A 15,777-nucleotide genomic window follows, 5' to 3' on the forward strand; every position below is an offset into this window, starting at 1 on the left:
CAGATGCAGGTCACGTGTTGGGAACACTGCCCAAAACACCTGGGCTCCCATCAGACCTCAAAACCTCTTCTGAGTGTCTGCTTCTCGAAGCTTGGATTGATCACATCAGGTCCTGTGCTGTTAAATTGATACCATGCAGGTTTAAATCTCCACGTTAATGAATGAGGAGTTTTTGTCCCAGGACACCTATTTGGAGGCCATCCAGCATCTCACTTTTCAGGTGCTTAGAGGTCTCCATCCTGCATCCTGCTGCTGTTGGTAACCAATTTCTTCCTTTTGTATCAGCTCTTCAACTCCTGGCACTGAGAGACGTGGTTTAGTGAGCATGGTGGTGATGGGTTTAATGGCTGGACACTCATTTTAGAAAAGACCTCTAAGATCCCCAAACCCAACCCCAGCAAATCCCACCATGCCCACTAAATCATAACCCCAGGTGCCCCATCTCCATGGTCCTTGAACACCTCCAGGGATGGTGATTCCACCACCAGGGCAGCCAGTGCCAGTGCCCAACCACTCCTTCCAGTTGATCATTTTAAACTGAAGGCTCTTGTCTTGGTGCATGACCAAGTGCTTTGCACCCATCTCATCCTCCTGCCTTCATGCTGCTCAGTGGGATTGTTCAGCTCTTCCCAGCTGACACCACCACGATCCCTGTTGGGTGCTGATGATGTTCTGCTGAATTTCTTCTGGCGTGAAACAACACATTTTGGGCAGGTTGGGCATTTTTGGATGGATGAGAGAATATGGCCAACTTTATGAGACTTCTTACCCATAAGAGCAAGATAGGCAGAGGGATGCTGAGCCAGAAGGGCTGCTCTCCAAGGATTTAAAGTTTTCAAGACTGAAGAGTTCAGAGCAAAAATGGAAGGTGAAATCTGGTAGAAACTGCTGTCATCACACACCTGGAGAGCTCAGGTGGAGGCTGTTGGAGCAGATAAAAGAAATGTGAGAAGGGAGAAGGGCAGATGGGGGTGGTGATAGTGTGACCTGTGTTTGGAGTGGGTGTGAGAGCAGCTGGCAATAGGAATGGGTGAACTCCAAGAGGAGCAAATGGGAAGATGTGGGAGGAGGATGCATTGGATTTGGAAGGTAAAAGTGGGTCAGGTGGGGGGTACCCTGGCTTGGGAGTCACAATGGCAAAAAAGGTGCAAGATGGATGGTGAGGAAGGTAAGAGTGCGGGGAGGGAAGAAATAGGATGGGACTGTTGGGAGGAAGCAGGGCTTTTCTTCATCCCTCCTCCATGCTTCCCCAGTGTTTTGTCCTGATGTGTGGCAGCATGTCCGACCCCCAGGTGGGATCCAGCAGCTGGTGACAGCCCCTTCATCTTTGCTGCGTGCTGTGATTATGAGCCCCACGTGGCTTTGCGGCCCTGCTAATTGCATTCTGCGGGGCAGTAATTGAATGAAGGCTCACGAGAGCCATGGATCAAAGGCAGGCACCCATCAATATCTGCCTGCCCCGCAATCCGATTAGCGGGGAGAGGGCATAAATCACAGCTGCCCCTCCCTGACCCGGCAATACTTAATGCAGGTACGGCGCCCAGCCAGCGTCGGGGAAATAGGATTTGCCCACGAAAGGTTAAGCAGTGCTGCAGATGAAAAATGACTGCGTTGCCACATCCCCTCGGCGGTCATTCATCTCCGTGCCGTTTGCCGTGGGACCAGGGGCTGCCCGAGCAGTGTTTGGGAGGCCATCATTCAACGTCACAGGGATGTGTGAAATGCTAAAGATCCCCCCCCCCCCCCCCCTTGTTGGGGCATGAGGCGGCTGTTTGGGCTCGTTAGCCATTTGTACTCATTAGCCAGCCCTCAGCAGATGCGGGGTGGTTGTTTGAGGGGCTGATTTCTCTTTCTCTGGTCTCTGGCCACTTGTTGCTCCACCAAGATGCTAGTGAAGGTGTCCTGCTTCTTCTCCAGCCATGCTCGTGGAAAAGAAGCCATGCTGCAAGAGGCCTGGATGGGTGCACCTCAGGCTGTCCCCTTCCTGGGGCCTCCTATAAGCTGTGTGGTCCTAGGGGATGCTTACAACCCCATCTCATCACCATCATTTGAAGATCTGGCAATGTTTCTCCATCATAAGGTGCCAAAGCTGTGGCTAAATACAATGCTTGCCTCTTCCTGCCCCCAAAAGTTTTCTCTCTGCCCTGCCATCCTCCTTCTAAGCCAGAGCTGTGGGTTTTCCAGAGCAGAGCATTTAGGGTGACTGGATCTCCAGGTATGTTTCTGCTCCTATTCTGTTTCCAAACCAGGATGGCAAACAGCCCCAAGCTGCCCTATCTGAATGCGTCATCCCTTCCTGCCTGTCTGTGCTCTTCCAGTTCCTCATGACATCATGATTGGAATTAGATTAAACCCATAGAAGGGTTTAGAAGGGGAGAAGTGCCCTTCAAGTGAGTGCCCCTAATATTGCCTGCACTGAGGGATGGAGCCCTCTGCAAGACCTGATGGCACAAGACCCCTCAGCTCCCACCTGAAATTGCAGCAAAAGGTCTGGGGCTTTCTGAGGCAATGAGGTTTGCTTTATAACAAGAGGCAGATTTCCCAGATTTGCTTTTTTGTGGGGATTGCCCACATATGGTTGCACTGTAGAGAGGAAGATTCTGGCTTGGGGGCTGATGGCAGGGTAAAGAACAGCCTGTAGTCACTGCATTTGGTATAGTGTGTGTGTTTGCAGCAGGTGGAGCAGAGAGTATGGTGCAGGAACTCTGAGCTGAGATGCATCCACCTCTGAGGAGTCCTCCTGCTTCTCTATGGAAAGATAATTTCAAAATCAAAGATGTAAACTGGGGTGGTAAATTCCTGGAGATAACAGCTGTGGTCTCTTGGTTGGGGCTGGGTGGGCACAACTTGAATGCCATCCAGCACAGGGCTGGTGAGCTGATTGAAGCATCTTTATGCCTGGTTTTGGGTTCAAATCCTATTGGAGAATACTTCATGGGAAGGATGTCTGTTCCACTCGAAGTAAGTGGTGGAGGGAGGGATCTAAACAGCTCTTGACATGGCCACAAGTCCCCCATGCTGTGTGATACATCACCCTTTGCATCTTTCAGCATTGCAAGCTTGACCAGTGCAGGGAGAAATCCACACCAACCAGCTGGTCCTGCACATCCAGACCCCAGCAGAGGTGAAGCTTCAGCTTTCCTGCTCAGCTCCAGTGTTCCCCAACATCGTGTTTGTGAGCTCTGCCTTCAGCCCATGCATGTGGGGGCACGCAGGGGTAGATAAGCATCTCTCTTGGGTTTGGCCCCAGGGTGCAGCCTTTATGGAAAATCCAGCCTGGCTTTGGCCACTGAGTACAGCATGTGTCAGGACTGGCCTTCTGGGGTTCCTGGCACAACATTTTCCCCACCAAGGCTTCGGCTCTGGACCAAACCCTTCATCCCAACCCAGGAAAACATTTCACACCTGCTCGAGTGCTTTCAAGCCACTGGGATGCTTTCCCAGGTCGAGCTGCAGAAGGGGCCCTGGGGCTGTGTCTATCCCAGCAAATTAAATAGTTCCAGGGTTCAGACACCAATTATCCTCGCTGTTAAATTATTAGCACTCACCCAGCTAATACTGAGACGTGGTTCGGGAGCTTGCACAGTGCTGCATTCAGTGTTGGGTCCTTCATTACGAGGAAGATATCGGACAACTCCAGGGCCTCAGAGAAGAACAACAGGGCTAAGAGGGGTTTGGAGCACAGCTTTTATGGGGAGAGGCTGAGGGAATGGGATGGGTCAGTCTGGAGAACAGGAAGGAGGCTCAGGGGAGACCTTACTGCTATGTACAACTCCCTGGAAGGAGGTTGGAGTGAGGCGGGGGTTGGTGATAGCAACAGGATAAGAGGTGATGATGGCCTCAGGCTGCCCCAGGTGAGGGTCAGGTTGGATATTAGGAGACATTCCATCTCCAAAATAGCAGGACGTGGTCAGTGGTCGTGGTGAATGGGTTGAACTTGGACTTGGGGATCCATCAGATCTTTTCCAACCTTAATGATTCTATGAGCCCTTCTCAGCAGGTGAGCTGGATATGGCAGCCCCATTTTGGCAAGCAGAGGAGGATAATTCCATGGGTAATTCCATGGATAATTCCAAAGGCTTGTTCCTGCCCCATGGCCTCAGGGCTGGGGATGGACCCAGACACGCCAGGACAGCCACATCTTCCATGGCTGCAGTCAGCCTGGCGTATTTACAGCTCAGATCTGGAGTTTGGGTGGTTACCAAGCACACTGCAGTGAATAACTGAGTGATAGTAATTAATTATAATTACCAACACTCCTATGCATTAACAGTAGCATCTCTATTTTATGTTCTTGGTTTGTTGTTTTTTTTTTTCTTTGGTTTTTTGTTTTTTTTTTTTTCCAGGATGCTTATTTTTAACTATTATGACCAGGTCTGCAGCAGCTGCTGGTGTCATCACAGGGAAAGCACAAACTCCTGGCTCAAAGAGAACAAGAAGCCCCCTGCTTTCCCACCAGAGCCTCAGCCAGCTCCTGCCATGCTTCCCAGGCTCACCAGGAAGCCACTTTCCCTATGACACTGCACGTGGTGCATATGGGGACTGTCACTGAAGAAGGCTCCATGTTTGCTTTACTTTCCCTTAATCCAGGGAACCACTTTCTCTCGTTATTTTATTCTTTTATCATTTTAACTGTAGTCGACCAGGAGCTTCTCAAAAGCAGGTGAAAGTGATAGTGATGAAGACGTGACCCCGGAGTCACCCTGCTGCCATTCCCACCTGTGTGAGCCTGTGACTAAGGGACATCTAAGTTACTAAAGACACACCTAGGTTGCTTGGCTCCTTTCTAAATATTTCTTACAGCTGCCCTCCCCACCCTGCTGGGGAAATCACACCCAAGGAAAGTGGAGTGGCTCTGCCATGCCCAAGCAGAGCTAGATGGCCTAGGGATGCTAAAGGGACCCATTTTCCTCACCAAAAAATAATGGAAGGAAAGCAAGGCAAGGTGTGAGCTTGGCTTAAATACGGATGTTTTTGATGAAGTCCTGTGGGTAAGTCAGCAAGGAACACAGAATCACAGAGTGGCCAGGATTGGAAGGGACCTCAAGGATCGTGAAGCTCCAACCCCCCACCACACGCAGGGCCACCAACCTCCACATTTCATAGCAGCCCAGGCTGCCCAGGGCCCCATCCAACCTGGCCTTGAACACCTCCAGGGATGGACGGGGCATCACAGCCTCTCTGGGCAGCTGTTCCAGCACCTCACCACTCTCTCCATAAAAACTTATCTAAGGGGTATAAAAGAAGGTTTTAGTTCCTGGTGGATGGGTTCCAGCTGAGCACTGGGCAAGATCCTGATCCCAAGATTCATCTCCCAGACCCCTACACCAAAAATTTAGAGGTAAAATTCAGTTGCAGTGATCTCTGATATCGACAGGACCAGCGTAGAAGCCTAGGGGGCCCCAGGCTGATGCTGTGCCAGGAGGATGTTGTTCTCATTCCCTTTGTGGACATCTCAGGTACTTTGCACACCACTATGGAGCTGAGCGTGGGTTGCTGAGACTGGTCTTTGAGTTCTGCAATGGAAAGCTATCAGCATTAGTGTGAGTTAAAGACCTCCATGGACTGAAATTTCCCAGGAGGTGGAACAAGGTGGAATTTTCTCTCCCCTGCTGCACTGTCTATGGATGGTACTCATGTGTAAGACAGCAGGAGTGGCATAGGACAGCAGGCAGCCTTTCTTGATGCCACGTGGAGGGCCATCCAGGAGCACATTGGCTTTCTGAGTAAGGGAAACCACACTGGCATGGGATGATGCAGGACAGGCTGCTGGAGAAGCCAGCAAGCAGTCGGCCCTGGTCAGAAAGCTGCTCCCAGCTCCTTGTATGTTGTCTACAAAGCAAATGCCTTGTTCAAACACGCTCCTCCATTGGCAAACAGGAAAAGAAAAGCAATAAAATAATGCTGCTTGGGGCTGGGAGTGGGGAGCTGCTCTGGCTCCACAGAGCTGAGCTGGGGGGAAAGGCAGCAAATGAGAGAAAGCCCTCCGTGGTGGAAGAAGCTGGAATGCCCTCTTCTCTTGTGCAGCATGCCTTCATCTTCTGCTCTGATGACAGCAGGGATTAGCTGTGAGAGAGGAAGGTTTGTTGGCTCTGTCCCATTTCTGAAGCCCTTTGGGTAGACTCTGTGAGTTGAGTTGGGCACTTCTTCAGCCACGTGAACCTATTCTTGGGAAGGTGATGCCCATGCTATGAGGACCATGAACCAGAATAATAGAATGGCTTAGATAGGAAAGGGACATTAAAGATCACCATTTCCAATGCCCCAGTTCTGCTTGCTCATCTAAGTATGAGAGGGATTCTTCTCATCCAACTTTAGATCCTTGGGTTACTTCCACAGATGACAGGTAGGAGTAGTCCCTTCCAGCCAGGATTCAACTGACTGATGTTGGTGGCTAACTGTGGATGGGATGGCTTGTGTCACTCTGAGCACAGAGAAAGACTCAACAGATGTCTTCTGCTAAGGGTGAGATGTCAACATTCAGCCAGAGGAAACTCCTGTGATGTGAATCCTAATGTCTTTCCAGTGAATTTGCTTGGTATGTCCTAGGGTCTGGTCTACTTCTTGCCAACCCAGACTATACTTGCCATGTTCCTTCACTGTTCTTATCTTCTTTACATATATATATATATATATTCTAAACTGTGATCAAATGACCCTCCCGTGGATAACTGCATTGTTGGGATTTTATCCTTCCACCATAAAGTGATTCCTCCAGCAATTGAAACATGTTGTAGGCTTCCCCCCATATCAAATGGTGTCTTTGGGTGCCAAAAAGAGTGCTCTGATAGACACTGGGAGAAAGCTTATAAAGGTAGGAGATACCTGATGAAAGGAGAGGAAATAGATCTTTGGAGGCATTAGATTCTTGCTCTGGATCTCCATCCCCAAGGATACCATGGGAACTTAAACAGAGAGACACCAGACACTGAGCAGCATAAGTCATGGGAAGAGTCTTCAAAGTTCAACTTTTTGCTATGGCAGTACAAAAGCAAAGGTTAATTTGACATTTGACAGCTTTTAAAGGCTTGCTCTCCACTTGCAAGGTAGCACAAACTTTACAGAAGTTGGTGCAGTGATGTTGGCTTGTGCCTGATGACTTTGTAGGCTGGTGTTGGAATGAATGGCCTTGTTATACGATGCCCTTGTGTAAAAGCGTCAAGCTGGCATCCATGCAAAGATGGATAGAATGATGGATGAGATATAAAAAAAAAATGTTGATGTTCATGGTTGTCAGAAAGGGATGGAACCCAAAGCTGGGCTCTCCTTTCACTCCATAGGCATCTGACAGTCATCACTGGGCTTTTCCGAAGGGGAAGAAAGCTTGGGCAGGGCAGAGAGGGAGAAATGCCTCTCCCAAAAGGATCATAGAATCATACAATAGCTTGGGATGGGAGATACCTCAAAGATCACGTTGTTCTCACCCCCTGTCATGGGCAGGGTTGCCCACCGCTAGACCAGGTTGCCCGCAGCCCCATCCAGCCTGACCTCAATGTCCCTCTTAACACAAAACTTGTGAGCAAGCCTCTGAGCAGCTATGGAAGATGGTGTTGGGGTTGAGCTTTCCAACCAGATGCCATCCCTATAAGAGCGCATCATCTCTCGGTCTCACGGATTTCCCCTCTCTTCAATCTGCCTCCAGTGATCGGTATCCCATCGCATAAGCTCTCTTCTTTCTTCACCCACCCCCTCACCATCCTCTCTCCTGGAGTTTAGCTTCTGCAGGCTGCACCCCATTGGCCAAAATCCCCTTTTCCCCAGGCTCAGGGCAGGAGCTGCATGCAGGGAAGCCGGGCAGAGGAACAGTAGCTTTTTCTCTTTCCCGGTGACACCGACGTGGTGATCAGAGGAGCTGGCCAGAGTCCTAATGAAGATAAATGAACATCCCCTCTCCTCCGCTCCTCTGGCTTTTATTGATGGGCTGCGGGGTGAAAGGCGAGAGCCTGAGTGTTCATTTAAGCAGACGTCACGAGTTTCTTTGGAGGGGAAGGTGTAAGAAAAACCGCCTTGTGCTTGAAACTTACTCCAAGATGAGCACGCTCGCCTTTACAAGCCTTTCTCCATTCCTTCCCCATCCATCACTTCCCAGGAGCCCTTTGTAAATGCAAATTGCACTTTGATAGAAATAATGCACTGAGCCTCTATTAGTGTCTGTGTAATGGAGAGGGCTATTTTAAGGCCATCATTCTTAGGGGAAGCTCCTCTGTGCCTTATTTTAGGCTGTGTATCAAAAAACCAATCTGAAAACCCGCTCCTCCCCTGCTCCCTCCTGTCTGTGCCCATTGCAGGCACCAAGCCCTGGACCACAGGCACGACAATGGGCCAACCTGCATCCTGCAGGCCAACGGGAGCTCCAGCTCTGATTTTTTGGGGCACGATCTCACCCACTGCAGCCATTCCTTCCCCAACCCCTATGTGTGCAGTTGGGCTTCTTGAATCCCAGCTGCAAATGTGTCACGACATGGTGAGTTGCTCCGATGATTTGCAGAGCGGCCCCACCATCCCCGGTGTCTTTCTGTGCCCAGCACACTGATTTTCTCATGTCCTAGGCTGATCTTCTCTCCCTCCAGAGTGTGGAGCAGCTGCTCCAGCGCTGAAATCAGTTTAAGCTGCTTTAAAAAAAAAAAAAAGAAGTATTTTAAGCTATTGGGATCCCTTTCCACACACACACACATACGCGCTTTGGGAGGTCAGAACAAAACTGCTTTGAACGGTTTAGAAGCAAATCTGAGTCTTCATTCATCTTCATTAATGAGATATTTAACAAGTTCTTTTTAATAACTTCTTGATGTGTGTGCCAAATGAGAGGGGAGAGAGAAAAAGGACGACAACAACCAACAGAAACATATTTGGTGTTTTTGGGGGGGTTTTTTGTGTGTGTTTTTTTTTTCTTTTTTATTTTTTTTCTGTGAAAAGCCATTATTTTGGTTGTATTTTCTCCTTAAAAGGCCGTTCTGCTCCTAAATGCTGCTTTCCCTCGGTATCATCTCACCCCTTGGAGCAATACGGGGTCCTTCTTGCATCCCCTGTGAGCACCACGAAGCAGGGAGGGAAATGCCATTGCCATCACCTTGGGAGATGTGCAGCATCCTCTGGGGACGTTCCATGGATTGGTTTCTCTGCCTCCTCCCACCTCGTCGGTCTGACCCCCTGCTGGGTGCTGGATTGGTTCCCCTTTCTGCAAACCAAAGCTACTCAGCGGTGTGCAAATCATAGAATCATTTGATTTCAAAGGGATCGTTAAAAGTCATCCCGTCCAACTCGAATGGTTTGAAGCCCCTTCCCAAACCAACTACAAAGATGTGCTCCTCAAGCACCTCCCCAGTGGAGATGGACTCTTCTGTGCCTGCCCAAAATCCATTGCGTGCCGCAGGGCAGCTCCACTGAACTCTGGGGTGGGAGCGGCCCTTTTTGGGGGTCCTCAGCTCACAGCAAGAAAGATACACGAAGAAAAAGCTCCTTTCATAAATCACACAACAAAGGGAGGAAACATAGAAAGCAGAGGGGGTATTCTCCTGTTTCTCGAGGAGCAGAAGAGGAATGGGGAAGGCAGCGTCGTTAAAGTGAAATCCCCGACTGGAATGAAAAGAGGCAAAGAAATTAAAGCCAGATTTGTTCCCCTGGGCTGGAGGAAGGAGGATCCCTTTTGGTTTGTTCCTCCTTTCTTGTTTCCTTTAAAGACAGGAGATCAATTGCGGGCCTTAATGAGAACCGTCTATGGTGAGAGGTAGGCAGTGCAGAGCGGGGCCGACCCAGCACTGCAAGCATCACTCTCCATTCCCATCCCTTGCAACCACTTGGGGAACATTGTGGATTATGACCACCATCCATCCTCCCTGCTCCATGGGTGCAATTGACACGGATAAAATCCCTGAGCTCCAATTGATTTGGTGGAGCTGGAGCAGCTCCAGGTTTGTTGCAGTCCTACTGGTGGTTAAGGAAGATGGTCCTGAGTACTGTGCCTACCTGGGTTCTGGATGCAGGAGTTTGGGGGCACAGATGTCATAGAATCGTTAAGGCTGGGAAAGGCCTCTAAACACCTCTAAAATCACCAAGCCCAACCCCAACCCATCCCACCGTGTCCACTGATCACATCCCTCAGTGCCACATCTGCACAGTTCTTGAACACCTCCAGCAACAGTGACCCTACCACTCTCTAGGCAGCCTGTGCCAGTGCCTGATCATTCTTTTGGAGGTTTTTTCCCTAATTTTCAACCTGACCCTCCACTGGCACAACTTGAGGCCATCACTTCTCCTCCAGAACTTGGGGACACCCCATGCACATAGGAGCTAAGCAGGACTCACTGGAGTGCTATTGGGATGTCCCCTTGGGGAGGTTCTGCTGGGGGCATCCCAGTAAGCATCATCCCTTTGAGATGGAAGATGCTGGGAGGAGGAGAAATAACAGATCTGCCTTTTGCTTGTGAATCTCATGCCAAAATAGGTGCCTAAAATGGGCGTCCATCTTTTTGTCTTGCCTGGACCACACTGAATGAAAAGGAATTGTCTTGCTCCACGTGTATTTGAGGAACGTGCTTAGTGGGTATGGTGGTGATGGGTTGATGGTTGGACTTGATTGTCTTAGAGGTCTTTTCTTGCCTTCACGATTCTATGATGTAACATATATAACATAGGTAATGCATATAAGTAACAAAGCCTCTTTAAAAAATATATATTTTTATTAAACCATTAAAAGAAAAGAAAAAAGGGGGCAACACCCTGGGCTGAAGCACTGGCACAGGTTGCCCAGAGAGGTGGTGGTGCCCCATCCCTGGAGACATCCAGATCAGGCTGGATAGGGCTCTGAGCACCTGATGGAGCTGTGGGTGTCCCTGTTCATTGCAGGGAGTGGGACCAGATGGCTTTTAAGGGTCCCTTCCAACTCAAACCATTCTGATTCTATGGTTCTGTGATTCTACCCAGAGAAGCTGTGGATGCCCCATTCCTGGAGGTGTTCAAGGTCAGGTTGGATGGAGTTCTGGACATTCTGCTCTGGTGGATGGCACCCAGCCCTTGGTAGGGGTATTGGAACTGGATGATCTTTGAGGACCTATCCAACCCAAGCCATCCCATGATTCTATGATTTGGGAACACTTTCCTGACAACTCAGCAATCCTGGCAACTCAGTAATCCTAAAACCAGACTAGAAAAACTGGGCAGAGGGAGATGGAGAAACACTCAGAGCCAGCTTTTCCCCATAAATGGGACACCAATATATGCTATTAGCACAAGTGTGTCCCTCATGGTTCGTCTTCATTGCAGGACCATAGAAACAGACTGAAAGGTCCAGGCTGCAGTAGGGTGATGCATTTTTGCAAGAAAACAAGCAGAACTGCAGAGCTTCATCCCATGTGTTCTTGAGAGAAGTGGGAAACTTCCCCAGATTTCCCCAAACTTGAAATACCAGTTCTGAAAAACGTTTTCTTCCTCTTCCCCACTACCTCTCCTCTCTCACAACCTCCCCTCCTATTTTCTGGTCCTGGAGGAGAACATCATCCCTTCCTCCTGTGTTGCTGAAAAGAAGCAGAATGTAAATTGCTGGATTGTGATGGGAGGAAAAGAAAAAGGTGGTCAATGGAATTCACTTCTTTTTTGGGGGGGTGGGGGGGAGGGAGGGGAGATGCTGGGAAGAGCATCCTATAGCTCTGTGCACTGAGCACCCAGGGTCCGGGTGGTGGAAATAACCCTGCAGCAAAAGGGTGGCCCCGTCCAGGCATATTTTCCCTTATTTCAGGCTCCTCAGCTTGGAGAGGTGCAAATGCTGCAGGTGGGGAGGTGTGGGGCCAGGAAGGTGTCCCTCCTCCTGGGTGGGTACCCAAAATGTCGGGTGCTCCGACCACCAGCAACACACCAGTGCCAAATCAGGGATGAGTTCTCCCACAGGGCCACAAATAACGTAAATACAGAGAGAGGTTAAGAAAAAAAAAAATGGAAAGAAAACAGGCCACCATCCTGGATTTTGAGCAAAAATAACAAAGGGGAAAAAAAATATATAAAGAGAATGGAAAGAAATTGAGCTTTTCTAGAAAGCCCAATTTCTAGAAAAACTCCTGCACCCAGGGAGACAATGAGCCCCACGCGGCGTTTCCTCCCGTTCCTGTGGCGGATGTGTTTCTCATTTGGGCTTTGTTTTGTTTTCTTTCTTTTCATTTCCCCCTCCCTTTCCCCTTTCCCCGCTCTGCCCGGCGGGATGCAACCAACGGCCCCAATGGACGGAGAGCGGATGGACGACGGGACGCGGCCGCTTGGTTGCATGAGAAACACGAGTGTTGGAAGAGCGTGCCCTCCTCGCCGAGGTGTTTTGCATTAAAAGGTCCGGGGTACGGATAGCCTTACAGCAGCATCTTCAAAGTCTCATGGCTTTCAAACACAGCCGTGCACACACCAACCCCTCCCTCGCGGCCGTCCCTGTCTCGCATTACGCTGGCATTTTCTTTGGGGATGAACGGGGGAGAGACTCCGGCGTAGTTTATTTTTCCTTCCGAGCTGGGTAAGATGTTTCTCGTTATGCCTTTTTAATTCTCTCAAAGGCTGCATGGCATGGAGAAGAATAGTGGCTGTCTTCTTGCCGTGATGCAAAACTCCCTCGCAGTGCAGCCCACCCTTCCCAGCAGTGAGCTGCTGCTGGCGGAGCGGCGGAGCAGGGGGAAGCCGGGTGGTTTTCCTAAGGGAAGTGATTTAGGAGAAGGATTTCGTTGGACCAGAGGAAATTTGTTGGGGAAAAAAGATAGCAGGAATGGATAGTGAGGCTGTGAGGCTGCGTTTCGGAAAGGCTCCTACAGGTTAGAGGTATGAGGAGGGGAGATAAAACAGTAAACAATCCAGAAAGTGAGGAAGGAAGACAGGGAGAGCGCTGAGGAAAAGTGTCACGGTATCAATTTCTAACCAGGAGCCACTGAGCAAAGACTTTCAAAAGTTGATGTAATTAATGAATATATGGGAAATATCACCAACTTGCCAGGGAGGATGGCTGAATCCCTGCTTATTCCATCCATCAAGAAGCCGAAATCTTTCTGTTTTCACACGCAGGAGGAGAGAACATGCAAAATGCTCCTAATGGAGCAAAGCGAGCAAGAGGAGCCTGAAGGCGCGGGTGTGCAGCCCCACGGGGACACTGCTTCTGGTTGGGGGTTGGGATTCTCCTTGCCATGTTGGGCCCAAAGCCTTTGGGGTGGGAAGGATTTGGGGTGGGAGAAGGGCCAGAGGAATGGGGACAGGTGGCACAGTGCACCTGCGGGCAGGAGGATGGGTGGGTGGGTGGATGGGTGGGTGGAGGGATGCGACCACATGGAGCATCTCTTCAATGGGTGCGCTAAGCTTTGACCCTACAGATGAACGGACCCTGATCCCCTCCTCCTTGCTTTATAACGTATAATAAAAAGGTGTTTTCTTTTTCAGTTGTGTATTTCCGTAGCCACCGTCTATAATAAAGCCTGGAGCCGGCCCAAGCCGGCGTTTCTATTCCTTGGGTGTGCACAAAAAGAGGAATATCGAGATGATCTCGTTTCTGTCTCTCTCCAGTCTCATATTGAACAAAGGGCGGATGGGAACAAGAAAAGAAGGAAAAAAAGCATCACCTGTTCCCATACAGTCTTAGCGAGATCGCGGTCATTATCTCAGCAGCCTCACATTTCTAAAGGGGCTTCGTTTGTCTTTTCAAACACTGGCATCTTGTTAAAAAGCGGAGGGGAAATGGCCGATTCGCTCCGTTCCCCACCAAAATGAGCAGCGGTGCCACGGCCGTCCCCACAGCCTCGACTTTAACACCTGGGAAAAGAAAGTGGGAAGGAAACCAAAGGCACCCAAAGAGAAATAAAGGCGGCCGCGGCCGAAGGGCCCCAACCCCGCTTCTCCCGATGGCGTTCCTCCATCTGACAAAAGCCTTTGGTTTTCTGTCATTCTTTTCATTTCCTTGATGGCTCCCCAATTGTCCAAGCCTTCAAGAAAACGCACTTTGGCTCTTTTGTCGCCACGCGTAATTTGATAAACTCGCCGCAGAAACATTCGGGTATTTGTAGGGGGGGGGGGGGGGGAGAAGGTGGAAAAAAAAATAAAAAGAAAAAAGCAAGGAAAAAAAAGAGAAAAAGAGAGTAAAAAAAAAAAAACAACGCACGGGAGATGGAGAGGAGATGATATTTGAGAGAGTATTTCAAGGGAAAAAAAAAAGAAATGGAACGAGGAGCGTGTTGCAGAAGGGAGGCGCGGAGCTGAGGGGTCCCGGCGGGCGCTCGGGGGGCACAGGGGAAGCTCTCCGTTGTCATCCTCCCTTCGGTGCTTCTGAATACCGATGTCAGGCAGCACCCTGTGGGCGGGGACCACCCCCAGCTCCCTTTGCTATAAAGCACTGCGGGTTCCCCCATTTGCGGGGAGCGCAGCGGGACGGGGCGGCGGGCAGCACCCTGAATCGGGCCAGGCTTCCAGGTGCGGTAAGTGGGCAAAAATAAAAACCAACCCCTCACCCTCACCCTCTGCTTTGGTTTACCTTACCGAAACGAAACGCAGGTGTGATTTCTGGGAGGTGGGTGGTTTCCATACGGCCGTCCAGGTGGTGGCTCAGCCATTGGGATGCGGTGGTCCATAGCATCGGGGTGACAAAACGAGCTGGAAAAGAGCTCGGAGCTCTCAATCACAGGAGCGCAGCCCGCGAGATGTAGCGAGAACAGATCTGTCAGCAACAAGAAATCTGCATCTGCATTCACAGGGCTTGAAAAACGAAGCTGATCTGGGGGAAGATTTGGGTTCTTTGGGTGAATTTGATTATTTTTAAGCACGCACCAACGGGGTCGTGGTGTAACAATGGGATCGCTGCTCCGCGCACGGTGTAACAAATGGGATCGTTCTGAACGGGACGTGGAAATCAAAACTGTCATTTGTGTGTGTGTGTGTGTGTGTGTGTCCACTGTTCCTCCCAGTTCCCTTTTGGGTGGGTGAAATATAGGCAGAATATTCCATCCGTGTTTCACCCTGTGCTGTAATATGGGCAGGAACGGTGGTTGTGTTAGAAAAAGGGGATGGGATGTGAGAACGTGCTCCATAGAGAGGGAATAAAAGGCGATTTCAGAGGAATAAAAGTGACTTTGGGGATGAAATTCTCCCCCTGTCTGAGTGGCACAGCAGTTAGGGCTGCTGGAGGCAAAACCCCAAAGGTTGGGGAGGAAAATTTGCCGCTGTAGAGCTACAGGGCTGGGCCTGGGGGCAGGTTGCTTCTTGAGCTGCACAAGTTTGGGGTTTGTTTGGGTTTTTCAGTCGTGTGTGCATTTGTGCTTTTTCTTAGGGAAGGGGAGAAGAAGGGAAAGCGCACCACGTTACAAAATTTGGGCTTCAGGGTTTCGTTTTGCACAGAGAGAAGGGGGGAGGTGAGGGGTATTTTTGGAAGGAGGGCACTGGGAGTGGGGTGCAATGATTTGGAGAGCTGAACCCCCAATGGGGAGAGTTGGGCGCGGTGATTGGGAGGGCCTAATCCCAATGGGGAGAGCGGGGTGCATTGATTTTGAGGGCTTAATCCCAATACTGGGAGTGGGGTGCAGTGATAGGGAAGGCCTAATCCCAATGGTGAGAGTGGGGGGCATTGATTGGGAGGGCCAAATCCCAGTGCTGGGAACGGGGTGCAGTGATTTTGAGGGCCGAATCCCAATGCTGGGAGTGATATGCAATGACTGGGAGGGCTTAACCCCAAAGGTAGGAGTAGGGTGCAGTGATTTTGAGGGCTGAACCCTAATGGTGGGAGAAGGGTGCTGCGATTTCAAGGGCTGAATCCCAGTGCTGGGAACGGGGCAT

Source organism: Lagopus muta, chromosome 4 (genome assembly GCF_023343835.1).
Source record: "Lagopus muta isolate bLagMut1 chromosome 4, bLagMut1 primary, whole genome shotgun sequence".
NCBI classification, from domain to species: Eukaryota; Metazoa; Chordata; class Aves; order Galliformes; family Phasianidae; genus Lagopus; species Lagopus muta.